Genomic DNA, 24481 nt, shown 5'->3' with positions numbered 1-24481 from the left:
GGGCAGTGACATGAGGGACAGAGCACAGAGGGAAGCTTTTGGAATACTAATGAATTAATGATGCAACATGTTGACATTTCTATCGTTCTCCCTTCCATCCCTGCACTCCTTCCTTCTCCCCCTCCCCCTCCTCCCCCTCTTTCTGCAGGTAGAAGGGTGCCCTTGTTAGCTTGTCATCCCGTTGTAACCCCCGAGGCCGGTGATGTGACTGGAATATGAATTCTGTTTAAAAGGAGCGACTGTACCTGAGGACTCCCTGCTTCCCCGAGAAACTCAGGTAGGCCCTGTAATGGAATTTTTAATGCTCTTATTCCTGATGTGCTGTGATTATGTGTGCGGAATAATTTGAACGGTGGACAGCGGAGCAGGAAACAACCTGACACATGATGAATGTCTGACTGAGGCCTGGTGAAGTCGGTCTTCTTTAACTGGAAGTCTGGGATCGGACTAACCAGGAATGTCCTTCAGAAGAACGCTGATAGCAAGGACGTGTTGGTGATTAATAAGCTCATTAAAGCATGAACTAACGTGGTACAACAGAAGCTGTATAGATGGTAACATGTGACTGTAATGTGAAGTACTGGGTGCTTAAAATATTTGGCCTAAAGGGCACAGGGAATTTGACTTCGCTCTCTATGTACACTTAAACATGTCTACAAGTGTTATCAAGTGTTATTCAGATCATGTTGATACTTAAAACGTTGCATTACTGGTTTAAAGAGAACCTGATTATTTTCTTACGTCAGTCTTTAGGAAAATGTTCATCGCTCACATGTTTTGTGGGTTTCTGTAAGAACGTCTTTGTTTTCTGCCTCAGTTTGATGTGTGAGAGCTGTGCTGCTGAGGTCGGCGCTCTCGGGGGAGAGAGAAGTTTTTTTATGTCTCCAAAGTAAATGTTGTTATTCTGTTGTAATTCTGATTAGATGTCCTCCCAGTGGTGGGGAATTGGCAGACACCAGGAGGATTTAAGCTGCAGATAAACTTGCTTTTAACTATGCGTTCGTGTGAGCGTGGTGGCTGCCCCACGTTCCCTGTGTCTGCAGTGTCGGCTGTGCACATCCTCAAAAATGAACGCGATGCAAACGCGAGATGCAGTATGAGCACATCTGTACTAGGCATGGGGACGAATACTCAAGTACTCGAGTACTCGTCGTTGCCATCATTATTCGCCGTTACACAACATGCACATGCGTTGTTCTCGGCTAAAGTAGTTTAACTCAGTTGCGTGCACCATGTCAGCCGTGAGCAGGAAAACTGATGTCTGGAAGTACCATGTGCTGTGGGGTTTCTTTGACTGTGTGTCTGTGCAGGCTCAGTGTGTGTGTGTGTGTGTGTTGTGGCAGACTTGAAGCCACTGAACTCAACAGAGCGGGTCAAATGTTCCTTTAATGCTGCTACAGTTGAGCCCTCTCTCATCATGTGTTGAACAGTCCTTAAACATGTTAAGTAACACCACAGATGGTGGACGTCTGTACAAACAGACACACAAAGTTTGAGCCTTTCAGCTTCCTGTACATCTCCTAAAATAAAAAGCAGTTGTCCTGAAGCTGACCCTTTTACTCTCGTTCCTGTACTCCTTTATTCCAAAACTGCATGCAGCCATTTTCACTAAATAAAACGTTCTGGTAAGCCTCACGGCTGAGTCGTTTAGCAAACTTATCCAGAGTGACTCACAATGGTGGCAGAAGCATAAGCTGCAATAAGCCGCAATTCCTGCGTCACCCACAGTACGAGTGTCCAAGAAGAAGAGCCGTAAGAGGATTGCTAGGGTCAGAGCCGCAGCGCGCAGACAACAGTTGGAATAAGTGTTCCTGGGTAAAAGAGGAGATTTTGTTCAGTGTAACAGCAGCATGCTGAGGCATGAAACGAGAGCTGAAAGACGAGACTCGGGGCAGAACACGTAAAAGTTTCTCCCCTGTTTGTTTTATAAAGCGGCTCAGGTGCTGAAATCAGCAGTGAATCAGCAGAGAGCGCCCACACACATGTTAGGATGATTACTTTCTTGTCTTCTTTCACACAAGCCTCAGAGGGCCCCAAAGCATTAGATTATTGTTCTCCTCGAGAGATCACATCTGAAATCAAAGCAATCTCACAGAAAGAGCTTTACTGGTCATTGTAAACGCCCCCTGTGCAAGAGTAACTCCAACACAAAACAATCAAACTACTTTATGGCACTTCAAAAAACCTGTATGCACTTTCTTTATCTAATTCTCTCTGTCTTGTCTCTCGTGTCTAAAAACCATGATAGCTCCTCCTGCTGCCCTGTGTTCTTTTTAACTGGTTCCTTATTCTTTCCCTCACGCTGTCTTTTCAGTTGTGTCCTTAATTTGCCTCAACAACACCACACGTACATTCAGCAGTGTTATCACTGCTGGTTTACAGACTGTACGTTCCTGTATGAGTTTGCTTTTCTCTTAGTTTCCATTAAAATGCTGTCTTAGCTACTTTAAATCCTGTGTGCTCTGCCCCTGTGTCCAGCTCACCGAGCCTGGGCCGTGACAGTAGTGATAATAAAAGGAAATACAGTAAAAGGGCAGCCTAACTCCGCACATTAAGGACAGTTTACTGGTCATGCCTGGTGTTAATCAGCTGAGGAAAGCTGCCGTAGTCCCTCTGCGGCTGTGAGGAGCTGGGAGGTTTAATCAGGCAGAGTTGGTCTAATGAAAGATGCTAACGAGTTCCATTATGAGAAGTGTAAGGTCTGTAGTTTGTGGAGCCGTACTGCAGGCTAAAATTCCTCCTCCAACTCGGAGTGTCAGTGCGGTGCTACATTACTGAGAGCTCTTTAAATAATGCACAGCGACTAAGTCTCATATTCAGGAGTTTGATCCCAGAGGGAGTGAGGCTCTTAACTCGTGTCCCTCTCTGTGTCAGTGTGCTCCCCCTGCTCCTCCTGCTCCTCCTGCTCCCCCTGCTCCTCCTGCTCCTCCTGCTCCTCCTGCTCCCCCTGCTCCCCCTGCTCCCCCTGCTCCACACTGTGTTTAAAATGCAGGAACAAAGAGGAGAACACTCAGTCTGTGTGAACTGATGATCATGATTACACATCAGGATGACGGGGAGCCTCTCCTCCTCAACACACTCTCTCTTTCACAGTCTGTCTCTCTGTCCTGTGCAAACACACGCACAGATCGTCCTTCCATGTAAAATATGCACACACACGCATGCACACACACTCACACACACACACACACAGTGACACACACTCATCCAGTAGCTCTGAAAATGGAGTGTGCCATTTCTTCTCAGAATAGACCCGGGTGGGTGCAGCACCCACAGGGAGCTGGCTAATTCTGTGCATGCGTCTGTGTGTGTGTGTGTGTGTGTGTGTGTGTGTGTGTGTGTGTTCTCTCTCTCTGTAATCTCCATCTGATTAGTGCAGAACAGGGACGATGAAGGGGAAGTGGTCCCCTCTCAGCCAATCACTGAGCGAGTGTGTGTGTGTGTGTGTGTGTGTGTGTGTGTGTGTGTGTGTGTGTGTGTGTGTGTGTGTGTGTGTGTGTGTGTGTGTGTGTGTGTGTGTGTGTGTGTGCGTGTGTGTGTGTGTGAGGAGAGAATCAGTCGTTGGGTATCCCAGATCCTTTTCAATTTTCTACATCATTTGGCTCGTTCATTTATCCGCCCAGCGCTCGTACTGTACTCCTTCAGTGAGACTGAGCCTCTGCTAATGTTACACACAGCACACCACTTTATACTTACACTACAAATGGACACACAGAGGCATGCATCCTGATCAGGAGGTAAACAGAGGGGGTAGAACATACAAGAGTACATGTATTGTACTCAGTGTGTGTTTTAGTGCAACTTAATATCCGTCATGATCCAATCAGCTGGACAAAAAGATATTCATCTCTGAGGCCAAGATGGGACAAGCATGGCAAAGATAACATCCTTACATATAGGTATAACCATTCACTTTGAGGTAGTTATACTTTGCTTGGGAAATGTTGTAACCTACTCAGATTGTTGACTGTTAAACTCCAGGATGACTTTTTAAACTGTTTTTTTAACGTCACATCAAACTCTTACATCTGCCTACATGAATCCTGTTTGACCTCAAACTGTGCGTTCACATCGAACGCAGTAAATCGCTGTCAACCCGTCATCCAGTAAACATTTGAAGTAAGGCTGGACAGTGTTGCTAGCATGGGTTAGCATTACATGCAGGCAGGCTTGTATGCTAACCCACGGGGTTTGCCCTCAATAACCCCGGATGATGTGAACCATTGTGCACATAACAGCAGCTGTTTTTGTTTCTGCTCCGATGTTTGTTTGTTTTCCTTGTAGGTTTTCACCAGGAGCATGATGGGAAATAATCCCAACAAGTATCTTGTTGTCTCATAAATAGTGACACTGCTGGATGCTCAGTCTTTGTAAAGATCTTCGAGACTGTGAGTTTCTCTCTTGATGTGAACGTGTGTGTGTGCGTGTGTGACGTCTGTCTTCTTGTAGAAGAGGAAGGTTACGTGCCGTCTCAGTTGATTTAAAATCTTTCATTTGATGAAGTTTTATATTTAACAGCATTCTTTGAGGAGCACAAACACTGCCTTCTAATAATGTCACCTGACCTTTTATTTGTGTGTTGTCCTTGTGAGAAACTTTAGATTGCTCACTGATTCCCTGAAGATGCCTGAAGAACTCTTGGCTGAACCTTGAGTTTTTCGAGCACATACAGACAGAAATAGTTTTCATTTATGCCGGCAGCTCCGTCCCAGGAGATCTGCTTCAGTCTAAAAGCAAAAGGGTTCAAAAGTGCTTCTGATTCAAAGCCAGACGAGAGCTGAAATTACAGACCCCAGCGTCGACGACCAAACAGTCACGGCGGTTTGAAGGTGCTCTGCAGACTCTTCTCCTCCGTCTCTGTAGAATAAACCATGCACAAACAGTCCAACGCCGTCCTCCTCCTCAGATTTAACATGTAAATTCATATACCAAGCAGAGACATAAAGGCAGCTATGAAGCTCTGGAAGCACAATCACACAGCTGATATATTGTTCCTGCAGCAGGAGACGCGGTGGTATTCCTCTGGGCCGCTCTCGCTCTCTAAGGAGCAAATCACAGTCCACAAAACTCTAAAACTGTCTCTTTACTGTGATTCAGATTCCTGCATCAGCGTATAATCAGAGTCATTTATCATGTGCACGATGGACATCTCGTCTCTATCAGCACTGTGCATGTATTGTAATATATATACAGGGAACGGGAGACCTTTGACTTCCTCTCTGTATCTGACTCTCAGGCTGCATTTCTCTCTGTCTGACCTTTAACCTTTCAGCTTTTTATACATTCCTCCGACTCCGTGCTCCTACAGGACAGTTTTAGGACTAAAATACAGAAATGTGTCCAAGCACCAGAATAAAAACATTTAGATTGACATATCTTACTTTTTCACCACACAGTCAGTATTTTAACACTCAGAAGACTCCTTAACAAGCTCACAGATCCCTTTTTTTCAGGCTTACTTGTCTTTTAGTTTCTTTTACATTTCACATAGCCTGTCCATCATTTCTGTTTACATGCATTTAATACATTTGGGTCCTATTCTGACATAATGACCCTGGTGGTGCCCAAGGTAGGGGTCAGACCCTCCAATAGTCCAAAGAGGATTTAACTGTTAAGAAATATTTCTTCCTGCAGAATGAGATGCTGGATTCTTCCTCCTCTGCACGGCCACTATATGTAATTCAGATGAAACTTGTTGTTTTGGCATTGAGCATTTTTTAATTTAGCAGTAGGATGAAGTTTGGGGCCAGTGGTTAGCGCTGTCATCTCACAGCTGGAAGGTTCCAGGTTCGTGGTGGAGTCTGCATGTTCTCCCCGTGCATGCGTGGGTTCCCTCCGGGTGCTCCGGCTTCCTCCCACAGTCCAAAGACATGCTCGTTAGGTTCATCAGTGACTCTACACCACCCGTAGGTGTGAATGTAAAAATATGTCTGTGTCCATGTGTAACCCCGCCTCTCACCCAATGACAGCTGGGATAAATGTGCATTTTGCAAATGATATTGTTTTAATATGTTTGCGTTTATCGGAGTTGTTGGGATGTTTGTGAATCTTGATGCTAACTGTCCTCTGCAGATTGTAGCTCATATAAAACCATCCTTACTGAAGACGTGTTTCTGCCATTCTTTCCTTTCGTTTCTTTCTTGGTCTTTTCTCACACACGTTATTTCTGAGTGAGTGCGATCCTATGCCACCCTCCTTTTCCTCTTCATCTTGTCTTCCTATCACTTTCATGATAACTGTCACACACACACACACACACACACACACACACACTCAATCCTCCTCCCCCACTTCTCCGTCCCTTTCTTTTTACTTAATCTCGCTTGTCTTTCACACTTTCTTCCTTGCTCGCTCTCTCCCTTCTTCCCTCCCCCCCTTTTTTTAACGTTCTCTTTGCTTTTAATTTATTTAAGACAGAAGCTGTGATCACTCCCTCCATTCTTCCTCCGTTTCCTGCATCTCTCTCTCTCTCTCTCTCTCTCTCTACAGTAGATAATAATATTAATATCAGTCGAGTGTTCAAACATCAAAGAGTCTATGCTGAATAATAATTATGAGACAATTACTGCTTGGAGAGATACGAGAGGCACACACACGTTCAGAGCCAGCTTCCTTAGCTTCTCGCTGCTGTTTAGATTTAGCTTAGCTGTTTGTGCTGAAACAGGAAACAAAGCCATTGATGCACGTAATGAAATATACATGCACACATATATAAACAACAAAGAAGATCTTTGCAATCTATTTCTGTGTCACTGATCAGCCTCATCTGTTTCTCTTTTTATGGATTTCATGCATTTTTGCTGAGTCATTATTTAGGGGCTCATACGTCCTGCACATGAAGCCCTGATTGAACTCCACATGTCATTCATCCCGAGTCCTGAACCGGCCTGTGAATCCTCAACAAGGTCGGCCGTGTCGTGTCTCTGCACCGACACACACGTGGCCACTGTCAGTGGAGCAGCCATTGTTCGTCGTTTCGGTGCACGCTCGTGTGAAACATCGTGGAAAGTCGCTGGGCCTCTGTGAGGAAATTAAATCTTTCACAATAATAACTTTATCTATAAACCACTTTGACAAAACAAGTAACAAAGTGCTTTACAAGGACAAAATAATTATCAGATAAACATTGAAGTAGAACTCATAAAGCCGTAAGGACAAGCGAGGTATGAATGAATCAAACCAAAACAAGTTAAATGGAAAAATAACTGATTCAAGGTGAGAGCCTTTATGAGCGTGTTTGTTAGAGTTGCAGAGCCGTCGCTGTGGAGCTCGGCGTGCTTTGGTTTCTGTCAGACCACACAGACCTCTGCAGGAGGATCTCAGGTTGCTGCAGGCTCTTCAGAGATTCATGTGTTTTGAACAGATCGTGTGAGTTAAACTGAAGGAAGCTTTGAGAGAGCCAGAAATAATAAAGAAAAAGTTAAGCAGTCATTGGTTTCAAGAACGTCTCTTTCAGATATTTATTTATTTGACCTTGTTTTAGTCATTAGTTGAGTCCACGCAGGGTCACACGATATTCTGTGGTTTTAATCGATAAAGTCTTTTTATTTATGGATTCATAATTATTTTCCCCAATTTTACCTTTTTTATGCATTAAAACTGTATCACCGTCTTCTCTATACAAACACCCACAAACCCTTGGTTGATCTGACAGTTGGCCTGACTGCCAGAATCCTCTGAATATGACCCCTCATGAGCGAGAGAGCTGTCTGAGCTCTTCTGGCAGAGAACTTCTAGAGGTTTCTAAATCTCAGCTGGTCACAAAAGGTGCCCGAGCCTTTGCTGTTCGGACCACACAGCTGTGGAAGTCCCTGCCTCGAGATATCAGGCAGGCGAACTCAGTTTCTGCTCTTAAATCTAACTTATCGTCTTCTGAACCTTTTGAGGCTGAATGTGCATCAGGCCAGAAGCTTTTCACACAGGGCTGTTTGATAGAGGATCCATGACCCCCCCCCCGTCAGCAGCTCGAGATGGCAGGACTCCCCCTGCTGTTCCACATCCAGATAAGGAGCATAGTATATCTATTTTGCATATTAATACCAGGGGAGGCAGGGGTCTCATTATTAGTGGAATAGATATGATGAACTGATGTGAAGCAGGAAAGCTGGAACTATACAGCTCATTAATCTAAAGGCAAACAGCAGGGTGCAGTACTCCAGTGAGAACTTAAAGTTAACTTTTTAAATGTTCATCTTGTTTCATCCTTTCGGACATAAATGTGGCTTCATCTCAGAGAAAAAAACTTTATTTAAATTGCAGTAACTTTATTATTTGTTTAAACTAAGCAGCCGATTTTACTCCGTACCAGTCGAGGTCACCTCAGTCGTCTGTTTCCCAACATGTGCTGCATCATAAATAGTTTCACTGAGGTTTCTGTGAGTTACTCGTGAAGTGTGTGGAGACATTATAAATGCGATTATCATAAAGGGCACAACGATGGAGACAATGAAGATGATGATGTCCAGTTAATTAATATATTATCTAGTCAGGTGTATATGTTAAAAAAACCCCAGATAAAATAAGACTTAATTAGGGGATCACTTTAAACCAAGTCTAAGGTGGAGTCCACACCTCATTCACTGTGCAAAAATCTAATCTAAGTAGAGATCGTTAAGTTTCCGTGACTGATCTATCAGAGTGACACATCTGTTCCCTTACAAAGCGCTGCCTTTCTGCAGATACTAACCGGTGTTTGCAGCAGCACGAGCGCTGACTGTGAGAACGTTACAACACAAACACACTGACCACCCAGAGCAGCCTCTCAGCAGCTCGCTCACAGGTTCTGTGCTTCATGGGGACAAAACATTTACGAAAGCTTTTCATTGGACACCTAATAAGAACGCTCTCCTGAGTTGGATGAGTCGTCAATATTTTTACATGTTTTCCAGGAAAATGCAAACTCTAAAACAGTCATAATTAATACCTGGAGAACAGCTTCAGTGTGATTGTTGAACTCTTGATTGATTGAACTCTTTTATGTAAGAAACAAAACCATAAATCATATAAAACACTTTCATATCGGGGCGTCGGTTCAGCTCAGCGGTTTAATCCCACATCCCTTGTGTTGCCGTGTTTCAGCCCCCATTCTCTCTTCCTCTATTTCCAACACTATCCAGTGACTACAGTCGGCTGTACAGGACAGAGTATGAAGCAGCTCATTGTTAAAAGCAGGCTGTGTGCCGTCTGAACCTTCCTCTCAGATGTTAAAATACACTGCAGCCGTACTGTATGTGAGTCAACAGTGTAAGAGTGCGAAGGTCAGAGTCGTGGCTCCTGCAGATGATTCATGTTTCTCTCTCTGCCAAATGAGTCACCATTTAAAGCAGCAAAGGTCAGATTTAATCTTTGTTGTTTGTGTTGTTTCTGTCTCTGTGACTGCGGGCGGGAAATAAAAATGTTTGGTCTTCTTTTGTCTGCTTCCTCTTTTCCCTCTTTCATCCACACGGCCGTTCTTTCTCTTTTTCTGCTCTTAATATAGAAGCAAGTGGTGCTGTAGCTGTTCAGAAACCATCACATCACCACCAATTAGACACCCAGCTCTCACCTTCTGCCTCTCTCTCCCTCCTTCACACACATACACACACACATTACAGTGGAATAAACACATTGAGTTTCCTGCTTAGATCACTTTCTCGCTCCTTATGCGTGTAAGTGGATTTGCTGGATGCTGCGGAAAGCAGGAGCGAGGGATTGAGGTGCAGAGAGACGCAGTCATGGAGCTGAGGGAGGATGGAGGGATGCATAAAGAGAGAGGAAGAAGAGAGAGATAATGTGTATGTTGTGATAATTAATTTTCCTTTTTCATAAAGATTTAATCTGAGGGCGTGCAGGTGTTTAAAGCTCCCTCGGGGAGGTTTTGCACTTCCTGTGACTTTAATGAATGTACATACACGGTGAGAGCAAGTGATATCGTCTCTCCTGTTCTGCATGAGCATTGCGCAGTATAGAATTATATAAGGAAGTGCACATGTAGTGTGTGTGTGAGTAGTTCAGACAGCACAGAATGGTGTATAATATGTGTTTGTGTATAATTCAATCTCACCCGCAATTAATTTGCACTTTGTTTGTTTGCAGTCCGTCTGTAGGTGTGCGTTTGATACCTTCCTGTATGCATGCTCTCCCCTCCTGCTGTGTGTGTTTGCATGTGTGTTTGTGTGTAATTATAGCAGCTGTAAATAGGGCACAGTGTGGAGCTCTGTGTCGGCTAATGTGGACTCTGTCTCTGCCAGGAAGAACAATCGATCACAGCTCAGCGGGAGCAACAATCGCTTCTATCTGCATCTCTTCTTCTCCACACGTCTCACTGTCTCCGTCTTTATATGCTCTCTCATCTTCCCTCTGTATCTCTCCCTGGCATTGTTGTGTTTTTCATCTTCTCCACCTTCTTTCTTATTCTCTCTTTGCATTCTTTTATTCTTTCTGTGCATTGACAAGATAAGATTCCTACTCAGATGCTCAAAACTAGGTAAACACCACCACAGCCCTGAATAGGTCAGGAGACTCAGCTCATTTATGGGAAACATACACAAGAATGTATTTGCTTCAGCATCAGGCAGCTGCTCTTCATTTCGCTCCGTACAGCACCTGAATCATTTTACTAATAAACACACAACTTTGACCTCGTGTGATTAAGGCCAGGGGCAATTGGGGATGATTTCGCCCGTGACCTCGGTCAGTCTCATACTGTCTGGTAATGTGGTGGTTTACAGGTTCTGTCTTAGATCTTCCAAACAGCTCGCAGACTCATCGGGGCAACCTTAATAATGTTTCATGTTTAGGACTCCATGTAAATAAATGTCTGTCTCACAATGGTGACTGAGCCTATGGCCCACTGATGAATGCCTTTGTATTTGCAGTATATAGTATTATTATGGGCTGGGTGTCTGTGGCGGCGCCCAGTTAGTGACGCGTTTTCCATCAGCCAGCAGTGGTTGGTCTGCCAGAGAGGGTAGGCGGAGCTAAGCGGCTGCTTTTCCGCTCTCTGCAAGTGTTGCGAGTAAACAGTAATCTACTATGGCTGAACAAACAAAGAAAAGATGGATGACTACAGATACAACTTCAACAAGAAGTGAAAATCCAAAGAAGAAGAAACAAACTCGACGCTCAGATGAAGCAAACAGTCTGAAAAGGAAAGCGACCGTCAGCCAGGAAAATCAAGAGTTACAACCGGAGCCGACCGTGGACGTCACACATGCAGCACTGTCTGGATATCTGGGAAGTGTGCTCCTGTAATTACTGTTTATCACCAAAGAGAACCAAACTGAGATCTTGGAGATTACAACTTCAAAATCTGGATGAATACGTGTGTTCTTCTAAAGCAGGACAATGACAGTGAATAAGAGGGAAAGGTCAAAGGTCAAACTTTAGCTGTAGTCTGAACCCGGTCCAAGTCAAAGAACACTAGATTATCTTTGCAGATGATGCCTCACCTGCCTCTATTAACTGTATTTATTCTGTAAACAATAAGGGGAAGAGAATTTATCTGTTGATTGTTTTTTAATGTTTGTTAGTTTCGTCTGTCAGAAAAGTCAAACATCGTGGAAAGTGATGATGAGTGCAGAGCAATCATGCATCGCACAGAAAACAACTTTTCAGATCAATTAATGGCTCAATGATTTATGAATTTATTGATCAAATTGCTGCTAATCATTTTCTGTTGCTTCACTGAACAATTTGTGGACTTTGATGTGTTTCTCCTGTTCTCTTTCTCCCCTCTATATCTTTTTGAGTTGTAAGTGTGCCACTGGGTTAATTTATTCATATTTTATGTCTCAACTAAATTTTTGATCTTTGTTGTTCTTGGTGAGTGGATCAGCCTTCTGCGCCGAGCGGCCTCGGGCCGACTGAAAGTCATAAATCTGTCTGGATGAGTTATACGCAGCGAGGGAAAAAGCCTCTGCATATTAAACACAAAGAAACCACTTCTGCTCGCTGCAGGGAGATGTGAAGGACTGACGGTTTTTTATATCTGAAGCATGGTCTGAGTCCTGACCTCTGACCTCGGGGGAGGTTTGACGTCTGTGCTTCATTCCTGCACTGTCCTGATTCTTTTGAGTACAATGTGTTTGGTTCTGACTGTAGATCTGTTTAAGGAGACACAACAACGCTGGAGGACAGATGCGTCTTAAACATGAGAATAATAATAATAGAATCATCATTTAGTGTGATTAACGGACAGGAAGGTGGAAAGTGCCTCCTGAGAGGGGAGATTTCACACTCACATGAGTCAGGGTGAAACACTTTCGTCTGCATTACTTGTGTGCAATTAAACTTAATGACCATATGCTGCATATCAACACTTTTTTTTTTTAAGTGTTCAGTATCCATTAGCTGGAAGCAAAAGCTCTGAAAACTATATATTTTGAAGTACAGATTGTCACCTCCGAGCTGTGAGTCTTCACGTTCTCCCACAGACCCTCTCATCGCAACAAAATCACCATCACACAGCAGGAGGTCACACGTCTGCGTTTGGCCTCGGTTAGTTTGCTTTGATTACTGCAGCACCGTGATTATAATGACCATAAATAAAGCTGTTACATGAGGCTGTTAAATTAGGTCTATAGGAGCATCACGGGACCGTATAGAATCTGCACCTTCTCGTGCTCACGCCCTCGTTTCCTCGTCGCCTCTCAGCAGAGTGCACGATTCCCTGATGGCGGCGAGTCGAGGTCTGCGGCTGCGTCGCCTGCAGCCAGCCTGATATAATCGAACCCAGTAAACTGCTTTAATGAAGCTGTCAAACATACTGCGTGTTATTTAATTATTTACAACCCTGACACAGGCCGCGTGTGTGTTGAGCTGTATATACAGTCTGTGCATCAGTAACAGGAGCCAGAAGCTGCAAAGTATTAATGGAGCTGAGATGCAGTTAAAGAGTGAAATTTAACACCCAGTAGCAGTGAAATCAGCGTCGGCTCCGGCTCAGGTGAATGTATCTCATCCACACAGGAGGTGATGGGGAGGACCCATTCCAAAGAGGCTCAACGGTGGGCTCAGGATCCCTCGTTGGGTCGCTCAGCTTGCAGGCGAGATCAAAGGAGACAAACCCGTCTCTCAGGAATCATCTTTAGTCACTGCTAATTTGTTGTAGCTAATTCATTTCAGTGAATGTGGCTGCTGCTTGGATTATTTACTATGGCAGGTCCAGGCAGGTAGTCAGAGCAGATGGACACTGAGCCACCGGTCCTACATGTAGTTTGGTTCAGTTAACAAGCCGGAGCACACTTCCCAGATATCCAGACAGTGCTGCATGTGTGACGTCCACGGTCGGCTCCAGTTGTAACTCTTTGTCCAGCCATAGTAGATTACTGTTTACTCACAACACTTGCAGAGAGCGGAAAAGCAGCCGCTTAGCTCCGCCTACCCTCTCTGGCAGACCAACCACTGCTGGCTGATGGAAAACGGGTCACTAACTGGGTGCCGCTTGCACAGACACCCAGTCCATAATAATACTATATACTGCAGATGCAAAGGCTTTCATCAGTGGGCCATAGACTATAGAGACTTAACAGACATTTATGTACATGAAAATCTTCCAGATTATTACTTTAAATGTTTTTGAATCTTTAACTGTGATTAAATGTTCTGGAAATACATTTGACTTGATTTTAAACATGTATAGCTTCACTGCACATACCGTCACTCACATAATGTCCGCGCCCACATCCTGTATGCAGCGCTGTGTGTGACGTGTGGGATCGTGTGTGTGGGTATATGCAGCCTCAACTAAATGAAAATTTTTACTTTCCCGGCAGCATCCAGGTTTTTGTTTCACCGCAGCAGAATCTCTGCGATACAGTTCCCCTCCTGCCTTTTCTGTTCTGCTCAATTAATCAGCGGCGTCACTAAATAGACTCTCTGCCATCAGTGGCCCCAAATTGCTTCCAAGATGAACAGCTAAAAGCAACACTTTGAAATTACTTTTGAAATTAACTACCAAAGTCAGCAGCCCCAAATTGGCTGCAGAATGATCAATTAAACGCAACTGAGCTAAATAGCTGTGGAAATGAACAGTGCAAAACAACAGCTGTACATTGTAATGAACAAATGAAAAGTGTATTTCCACAGGGCTGTGATGTATATTGACTTTAGGGGGGAAATCCCATTAACCTGCAAATCACTGAGTCGACTCTGTGAAGTGGTCAGGTTCGTCGTTGGTTGGTTGGTTTTCTTCTTCCTTTCCATCACTGAGTGTTTTTTGGGTGCTTTATTTTGGATGGTAACTTCCTGCTCGTCCCCGTTTCACCCTCGGCTCCTGTGTTGTTTCTGGAGGGATGTTTGACTCCAATGAAGTGGAAACATTCTGCGTTTCATTCGCCCAAACAACAGATGCTTCGCTCCACATGTGAGTCTGTGCAGACGAATCAGACTGTCAAAGTTAAGTTGTGCATGTTTGGTCAAGTGATAGTTAACAGCCTTATGTAAAGAGGCGAGTAAGCAAAGAGAAAGGAAGGCAGTGCTGGAATGATGTGCACTGTTTCATGAATCTAATCATTAATAACTCCTGATCACATTTTGTTCTTGCAGCTGTTTCGATCAGAGAAAAGAAAGAAAGCAGGAATGAACTTGACGACTTTATCAATCATAATTACATCACATCTGTGACCTTTGTGTACTTCTTGGATTGCAAACTTGCAAGCAAACATCTAATCAGGAGGAGAATAATTAAACCCTTTAAGCTGCTGTTATCTTTCATTTTTACTGACGTCTTTTATCCTTCTGATCATTTTGACCCAAGTGATAAAAGTTTAAGTCTCCCTTCTGACGACTTAAAACAAAGATGACAGCTTTAAAAACATCATTATGTAAAGACAGAGTCATTATGAAGAAGGGCAAGAAGCAGCCGATCATATCGATGATTTATTCAGAGACGTTACAAAATGAGAGTTAAGGTAACAGGAGGGTTACCCCAATAATTACTGCAGCGGTTTCACAATAAAAGCCCTCCCGAGGCGTTTAATGTGAAATGGTTTCAGGAAGTGAATTGAGGTGTTGAATACATCCCCATCCCACGAGGTTATGATAAAAGTATAGCATGAATGTTAATGGATTTTTTAAGCAGCTACTAAAAACGCCAAAATCTGTGAAAATTCTTCGTTGTGTTACAGAACCGAAACCTCTCTGTCGCCCCCTGCTGACTGGCTGCAGTATAGCTCATAAGCCCCGCCTCCTCCATGTTAACAGATGGGACATGAGTCAAACTATAAAATCAAAATACACGTCAAATACATTTTTGCTAAACATGGTTTCTGTCATTATAGTTAGTTCTTATCATGCTGATTAATGTCCAAGTGTTGGACATAAGGGGGTGTGACCTCATGATTGACAGCTCTGTTGACAAATGGGGCTGCTGCAGCGTTCTGTTCCCGAGTAGCAGAGTAGAGGAGGAACGGCGAGAGGAGACGTCACTAACACTAACACTACAGTCACTGAACTTTCCATCAGCGTGAATATCTGCTTCAGACCGACACGAGAAGCTGTTCTGCTGCAGACTGAGCCCACCCGAGGGTGTGTGTCGGGTAGAGGAAGGGGCGGGGCGACAATACTGCGGCTCCACCAGCCGATCTCTACTGCACACACTCTGGATACAGGTGAGCAAGATGGCAGCGTCAGGGGGGATTTTGGCTTTTGGGGGGGGGGGGGGGGTGGGGGACGTGTCGGCCATCTTTGTTAAGTAATTTCTTGATTTAACGTTAAATTCCTTTTTTCCCCAAACTTTTTTGAGGATTCTGTCCACAGTGCGATCCATGGTCAGTGTTTGCTGTGTGATCTCGCCCTCTTCTCTTTCTTGTTTAGTCCTCTGTCATCCAACATGGCCGCTCTCTTCCCGCGGCTGCTCCTAACTGCCTGTTTCCTCTCTGATCTGCATCCAGATTTTGAATCGGCACACTTTGTTGTTCTGGGAGAGGAAAGCAGGTACACCGGTTCATGTGACTGGTATGTCAAAAAGTTAATGTTGGATAAACACACACACACATGGTTACAGTGATGAAGCCAGCAGCTGTGCCCAGTCCCTGCGACGCTAACCAAGCACTCCTAATTAGGAAGCAGCTAGACAACTGGAGTGTTTGTTTTGTGAGTGTGTGATTGTGTGTGTGTGTGTGTGTGTGTGTGTGTGTGTGTGTGTGCGTGTGTGTGCGTGTGTGTGTGTGTGTTTGTGTGTGTGTGTGTGTGTTTGTGTGTGTGTGTGTGTGTGTGTGTGTGTGTGTGTGTGTGTGTGTGCGTGCGTGTCATCAGAACTGGCGTCTCATCAGTAGCTGAGTTATTATCCTGAATGTGTTTAATGTGTGTGTTTTGAAACGGAAACAGCGATAGCATGCTAAGTATCCAGGAGAGTAACCATCTGCTCGACATGGGTGTCCATGTGTGTGTCGTTGTGTGTGTGTGTGTGTGTGTTGTCGCCCATTGGGAGGGCCAAATGCACTGTGTCAAAAGAGAGGATGAATGAATCTGTGAGTGTGTGACACGACACTGTCCCTGGGAAGAGTGTCTGTTGTGTGTGTGTGTGTGTGTGTGTGTGTGTGTGTGTGTGTGTGTGTGTGTGTGTGTGCAGTGCTTGAAACCCAAACTGCTGAATGGAGTTATTTATTCTAAACAGGTTCAGGTAGATGAAGAGGAGCACGAGGCAACAAAGAACATAACCACTGTAAGTGTTTTGGAGAGACGAGTGGAACACAAGTGTGGGACAGTTGGTCGTTGACCTCGTGTTGTCGCTCTGACTGTGTTGTGTTGTGTAGAAAGTAAAATCACTCTTTGCAGCATTATCAAGCGTTATTCAGCAGCAACTGTCGATGTGGAAAATCAAAATACTCACCAGGCTTCTCTCTCAAATGCTCTCATTTTACAGTTTGTAAAATAGGGGGCATGCTTACCCCAACATCTACCTCTCAGGAGGGCGTCTAACTTTGACATCAAACCTGACGTACTTAAACACAACATTTGAAAAATTAAGGCTCAAGGAAAACTTGTACTAGTGGAAATGCTAACCAATCTTTATCTACACCGCTTATCCTGTTCAGGGTCGCGGGGACGTCGTAGCCTATCCCAGCTGTCATTGGGCGAGAGGCGGGGTTACACCTGGACTGCAGTCAGTCACAGCAACAGACAACCTCTCACACTCATACTCACATACAGGTAACTCAGAGTCACCGATGAACCTAACGAGCATGTCTTTGGACTGTGGGAGGGAGCCGGAGGGAACCCACGAATGCACAGAACATGCAAACTCTACACAGGAAGAGCTGCTACGTCTGAACTGGGATTTGAACCAGGAACCTTCAAGCTGTAAGACAGCGCTAACCACTGCACCATCGTGCAGCACAAATGCTCACCCACTTCCTTTGAAATAGAAGCCTGAGTCTCAATCCAAAACATTCAGCATAAATTAAATCAATAATTACATCTGGATACATTTTTGATCAATGATCTGTTTCATGATATAACTGGACACTAATGTAAACATATCAGTTTTATATAGTTTGACAGATACTGTTAGAGCAAAATACTAGGAACTGTTGATCAAATGGAAATGAAGCAGTGGCTGGTGATAAATGAAGGTGATCACCTCCACTATTTGGGATCCTCCTCAGAGGAGGGTTATTGATAAAATGTGACGGTAAATCATGAATACCTGTGCAGATTTGATCAAGGACATCAAATATTTGGGTTTGGAATTTGAGATTGAGAAAATGATAGAATGAAAATATCTTTTTTCAAACACAAAAGGATTTCCGTCCTGTGTTAATAAACGTGTCACATATTTGATGATAAACTGAAGCGCCAGAGTTTAAGTTCTAATATCCCACCAGCATGTTCACAAGCATCACAGAGCAGTTATGTGTTTAATTTGAAGCGACCGTTGGGGAATGGCGCTCCCATCAAGTTGTGTTGGATTTGAAAAAGCTTATGTAACTAACACACAACATTTGAATTGTCCTGGCTGCTGCAGTGTGTTGTCGCCCAAGAGACAGTTGCTGCAGGAACAATAAATATGCTTCCAGCTGTGACAAGTGTCTCCATAAGGCTGTGTGGGGATAGTGAGATGATGAATGTGTAAGAGCACTCGGAGCAGCCCGGCACAGAGAATATAACACTGTCAGGATCCATTCAGTCGCCCCGCTACGACAGAAACGAGATGCCTGGCGGTTAGAGCTGCAGACTTCCCCTGATAAAAGAGAGGTTACAGAAATGTGACTTCTGCTGGCAGATCTTTGCGGCCTTAAGTGGTCAGAAAAATGAGACGGAGACGAGCAAAAGAGTAAGAAGAGAGCTGGAAAAGGCCCGCCACCGGGCTGCAAACATCCCACCTAGTGTTTACTGTGAATGTCTGAGCACAGGGTGTCAAAATACCATCAATATCCTCCCTCTTTGTTTGAAACTCTGTCTTTGATGTGTCGATTCAGAGTCTGTGGTAAACGTTGAGGTTACGGTTTATGATGACTCCGGTCTGCAGGGCTCTTCTCCTGTTCAACGATGGCATTTCAGACTTTTCAGTGGCATCATGATGTCCTGGAACAATGCTGTTATTCCCATCCTTCTCTTGTTTGTGTAATAAACAAGTAATGCCAAGAGTATTTTGGGGGGATATGTATATTGGACATAAAGATAAACCCAAGTTTAGGACACTTTTTGGCCTTTACTCAATAGGACAGCTGTACATAAACAGGACATACAGGGGAGAGAGTGGGGAAGACATGAGTCAAAGGGCGAGGGCCTGATTCACACAAGCATGGTCGAACAAACATGTTAACTGTGTGAAAATAAATACACACAAATCTCCCTCTCTCCACTCACAAACAAACGTGACTGAGCGTTACACACATGCACAAGAGCAAGCGAGCAAGTGGCATTTGGTGTTTGGCATTTACCCACCAAATGGACCACAACCGGCCATTGTTGTTTAATCGAGACGGAGAGGGGAGAAGTTTGACCCGCAGATTAAGGGAAAGTGATAGTTACTGCTGCAGCTAACAATTATGTGGCTTATTGATTATGCAGCTAATAGCTGGAGCTGTAATGATCCTGCCAGCGTTGGACACTGAACAAACAGGAAGCCTTGCACGCTGCTCGCTCTCTCCTAACGATCAGACTCAAACTACTTGTGACAAATATTCATTAACAACCATCTATTATATACATTTTTCTTGCACAGTTTTTGCAGTTACTTCCTCCGCACTGATGTTTCATTGATGGTTTAAATGCCTAAACATAACAACACTGTGGTGGTTACACAACGTTAACTGTTAAAGTTGTGTATGTACAAATAGTCAAACTGTGGATGCAAGTGAACAAGCGCACTGGACCGAAGTGTCCCAGTTTGTGTTTAAATTGAAACAGTGACATTACAGCCTCCCATCAGAAAGCTGTCACGAGATCAAACACGCTGCAGCACATTTGATTTGAAATCATCAGTCTGGGGTTTATTCAACGTTACATCTGTGAAAGCTTAGCTCTAATGTCTTCAGGCGTAGAGGTTTGAGCAGCTGCCCGGGAGCCATGTCAGCTCAGCAGTGGACCAACAAATATCCAGTGAAAACCTGTCAACTAATTAACACTGAAGAAAATCAATTACTCACACTGACAAACTGCATAGGACTCATAAGTCTGCTTTGATTCGTCTTCACCAGATGGCTTCACATATTTCAGAGACAGGACTGTTTCTGTGCAGACGTGCTGCAGCGTCCGGGCTAACATGAGCTCTTAAGAATCCTACATGTATCTGTGTGCAAGCCTCAAAGAGTCCTGTTGTAAGAGTGTATCCAAACAGCTCCTTGTGTGTGTAAAGTGATAGCAGTCATGAATACTTAACAGGCATTATTACCATCAGATATTAGTCAGAGCCGCCTGCTCAGGAAGTCAGTGCAATCATGGAGAAGTGCTGAGTGTCGCCGTCCCTGATGCATTTTTAATGCACGTTAAACCCAAAGTCACAGCCACGAGGTCCAACGAAGCAACACAAGGATGCATCATCTCCGTACACACACACACACACACACACACACACACTGACACGACTTGAACATGCTTTTGTGATTAATTGTTTCTTTACACTTAACCACGCGTTTACCTTCAGACTGTAGCATGTAGTGTGATCGGACAGAGGAAGAGTAATGAGGCTGTTTCAGTGGTAAACGAGCAGGACGGCTCTGTTTGATGATTTAATGAACAAGCAGGTTTAATAGAACGAGTAACAAACTGTAACACACAGAATAACAGCATCAATTAATTATAGTCGAGTCTTTAGCAGCAGATAGCATGCAGCACGTAGACATGTCCTACAGCAGACAACACAGGTGTAACATACGTGGCTGTATATCATCAGGTGTGCAGGGCCTTCATATAAAAGTACGAGGGCAGAAGCTGGAACAGATTCATCCTTCATGTTATTTGTTCCACATGTTCTGCTGTGACAGGTGTAAATGTGACTTTGTCATTTACAATAAGAAGAGCAGAGCGTAACGAGGGCTTTGTCCCGTAATGATCCAATAACTCATTCATTAAGCTCAAATCATTGATGAGTAAATCGACAGACTGTTTTTTTGCATTCATTTTTTAATTAACTAAGCAATTAAATTCCCGGATGGATTGCACCTTTTTTAAACGCTGATTCATCTTTACGAACAGATAAATGACATGGATGCAGAATGAGTCGGCGAGGGACGAGACCTTTTGGTGTATGAAGAGTTCTGGTGTCGATTTGCAATCTGAGTGTGAGCATATGGAGAGCAACAGAGGTGTAATGCATGCCAAAAGCCACGCCAGAACCCATCAGCCATCCTTGTATCACTTACTCTAAACATATGTGCTGTTAGTGCAGATAATGGTCCAGTCGTAGATACGGTCTGTCGACTCCAACTTCTTTCTCACAACTCAAGTTGACCGTGTGCAATGACCGGTCGACAGAAGATGAAGTCTCAGCCCGGCTCTCCATTACCACTTATTCAGATGTCCTCAGGCTACACTGGACGCCCTGACACATCGGTCATCGGCCCAGAGGGGAAATCGATGTCAGGCGATGGTTGATGGGTTTCGAGATTGATCTTTTATAAGATTTACTTTTATCTAAATGCTTGGAAAAAGTTATAAGAACTCGGTTCACTCGGAGCAGCCCCGAGTTAAAGGAAGTCACAGATAAACAAAATGTGGTACGGACAAACAGATGTGATGTGATGTGAGATCTGAGGGGAGAGATTCGTTGTGTTTTCTGTGACTTCCTGTCTGGACCTGTCAGAAAGGTGTCAAATGATTTCACACAGAAACTCTTGGTGTCAGAGTGACCTAAACAGGGTCTGACAGGAGCTAAATGCAGCTCTGCACATCCCGAGTGCGACACACACTTCTCCTCTTGTCACTCAGCTCCACGCCGTGGAAAACACCGTCCTACACCGACGGCACAGACGTAGAAAAACACCTCATTTTCTGTCCTTATCACTGCCCTGCAAGCAAAACACTGCCTGATTAATTCCCACGAGAGTCAGACCTCATTTAGCTCCGACAAACCGAGCTGGGACTCGGCGTCTGCAGCCGGAGACGTACGCATTGTTTTTAATTATGTTATTTGTTACGTCCTGTATTTACTGCCCTCATACAAACTTATTTATTTCACTTTTTCTTAGTTTAGACTTTTCCTCTGATCTCTCACTTGGGAATTTGGCGTTCAGCCTCCTCAGTTTAAATTCTCATGCTACACTAACATACTGCTGCTGCTGAACAATACATGCTCATATCATTATAACTGTACAGCAATGACAGAATGATCTAGAAGTCCCCTCTGCTTAACCATTGCTCATGAACACAGATGTTGGTTTGAAGATGTTTTGTCTCTGCACCTGTTTAAATGAATCAGATCTGCACACCGCTCTGCTGTGGAGGGACTCTGTTGGATAATCTTCAGGGACAGAGTGTCCTGTTAGTTTGTTGGGGATGTTTCAACAGTGAGAAGTGTCCCTTCCGTCTCAGTCTCGTTCCTGAGGGAAATGTGTTAACACCGGTTTCCTCTCCAGTCAGAGGACACGACATGGATCAGAGCTGCAGACCTCTGAGGTGTAACAGAGCTTCAGCTGGACAACACCGAGGCTGTCTGACTGCAGCTCCATTAATCACCGAACATCCTTCAGAGTCTATCTGCCTACTCAAAATGCAGATGAGTTCCTCTTTTAAGCACATGCTGAGATTTCCTCTGGGATCCTGCCTGAAGATCACATCCAGGTGTCTTAAGTACCACGAGCTGCTCTGTGGATCATCTGAAGGATTTAGTTGTGCATGAATCATTGTCTCCTCAGATGGCAGTAAAGCTTTAGTTTCATGAAAGATATAATGTTGGATGTCATATCGATAACACACTTCACTTAAACTAACAATCTCCAAGATTTCAGTTTCGTTCTTTTGGGCGCCCCCTAATGACGATACACGGTAATTGCAGGAGGACACTTCCCAGTTTAACCAGACGTCCACGGTCGGCTCCGGTTGTAACTCTTGATTTTCCTGGCTGACGGTCGCTTTCCCTTTCAGACTGTTTGCTTCATCTGAGCGTCGAGTTTGTTTCTTCTTCTTTGGATTTTCACTTCTTGTTGAAGTTGTATCTGTAGTCATCCATCTTTTCTTTGTTTGTTCAGCCATAGTAGATTACTGTTTACTCGCAACACTTGCAGAGAGTGGAAAAGCAGCCGCTTAGCTCCGCCTACCCTCTCTGGCAGACCAACCACTGCTGGCTGATGGAAAACGCGTCACTAACTGGGCGTCGCCACAGACACCCAGTCCATAATAATACTATATACTGCAGATGCAAAGGCTGTCATCAGTGGGCCATAGGCTCAATCAAGGTTGCGTTACCTCACTCAGAGATAGATAGTGACATAGACATTTATTTACATGAAAATCTTCCAGATTATTACTTTAATGTTTGGAAAGAAAATGTATCTTAGCTTTGCAACCTGAGGTCACATTTTTTTTAAATATCTCAGCCAACTGATCATTTCTTTAGTTTTGTTTTCAAAGTTAGAACATACATCATTCTTGATGGTCGTGTTCTCTAAAGCACTGAGCTGTTTAATCTGAGGAGATGAGACTTTTTGCTTTTGTAGTCAGAAGATAAAATGTGTCTCAGATTAATCAGTGTTAAATGTACACGTTACTTCATGTATCAGGAGTTAAACGAGATAAGCACTTCAGACATATTTTAATCTGAAGTGATTTCTGCAACATTGATTTGTGTCTAATAAATAACTGTTGGCTGAGTCACATCTCTACCTCGGAGCTTATCAGCCACAGGAACAGCATACTTTAGAGACCTGCTCAACTTTCCAGTGTGCAGACTGCTGATGGTTTATCACAGTCCTGCATCAACACGAAACAAACCCGCCCAGGCTGATAGAAGCACAGAACTCACAGAGAACGGAGTCAGTCGACAAGATTTGAGCCAAGTCATGAAGGCAAGACTCCACTTCTCTGTGTTTGGAAGACGTGGGTTCGACCAGCAGACATTAAGACAACATGGCGAGGGATTTCTTGAAAGCAGACGACCCGGACTGGACGAGTATTTTCTGAATTTGAACTTTGATAGAAATAAAACTTGTACATGTTTGTCCAGTTATGTTTTCCACGTGACCCAAAGGTAACTGTGAACAGTATATTATAGTAATAAAATTGTTTTCTTCCTCCTGTTAGCAGATATCCGGAGCGTCGTGTTCCTCTCCTACCTGCAGACTAATTGGATCATGTTCTGAGAGGATTAACGGCAGCAGATGCTACATGAACAGCATCCTCTGGTGCTGGTGTTGTCTAGAGAAAGTCTTTCTCTTAGTGTTTTGCCTTTAATACTTTGTGCTCCACTTCTTCATACGTCTCTGTTTCCAGCAGCATCAAACTTCCGTCTTTGTTCCTGCACACAAAACTTGTTTACTTTATTTTCTTTGTAAATTAGAACAACTTTTCTCTTTAATTTTATTCTCTTCTTTATCTTCCTTTGTTCTCCACATCGGGGTTCAATCTGCTGTACAGGAAGCTGTTTGTGTTGCTCAGTTGCATTTTAAGAGGCTCATTCTCAGAGCTGTTGTTCCGTCTGCAGAAAGAGGCTGATGAGTCTGAGTCACACGGTGAGGTGCTGAGGATCGAACCAACATGGTGACGGAACCCTGAATATTCCTGTCTGACTGGAATACTCTTTATCCACTGGAACCTTAATAGACTCAAACTTTTAAAGTAATTAAGGCTTAAATTAAAGACTTTATGACTCATAAAGGACTGTAAGTGTGATATTTCCTGCACCACGTAATGAAGAGTTCCTTTGTGCAGCTTGTTCTCTCAGATTATGACCGAACACAATTAACAGAATATCAGATGATCTACTTTAATTTAAGCGATTGAACTTCTTTTTTCAGTTTTAATTACTTTATTTCAATATTTCTGTGAAAGAACAATCAATGGTGAACAGAAGCAACTCCACTGAACTGTAGGTACACCCCGCGTTAAACACCTTCAGCAG

General features: G+C 43.9%; 1 protein-coding gene across 1 annotated transcript in view; it reads left to right on the top strand.

The window, feature by feature from the left end:
• Positions 1-234: 234 nt before the first annotated feature.
• LOC138597198 (leucine-rich repeat and fibronectin type III domain-containing protein 1-like protein) overlaps positions 235-24481 on the top strand; it is a 211170-nt gene continuing 186923 nt past the window's right edge. The window contains exon 1 of the mRNA XM_069668765.1: positions 235-277. The gene's annotated coding sequence lies outside the window, so the exon portion shown is untranslated. The remainder of the gene's footprint in view (positions 278-24481) is intronic.

This window comes from Semicossyphus pulcher, unplaced genomic scaffold (genome assembly GCF_022749685.1).
Source record: "Semicossyphus pulcher isolate SPU_LCO1_2020_fin unplaced genomic scaffold, fSemPul1.0.p SCAF_19, whole genome shotgun sequence".
NCBI classification, from domain to species: Eukaryota; Metazoa; Chordata; class Actinopteri; order Labriformes; family Labridae; genus Semicossyphus; species Semicossyphus pulcher.
Note: the sequence above shows the minus strand (reverse complement) of the source record. Positions and strands in the feature narration are given on the sequence as shown.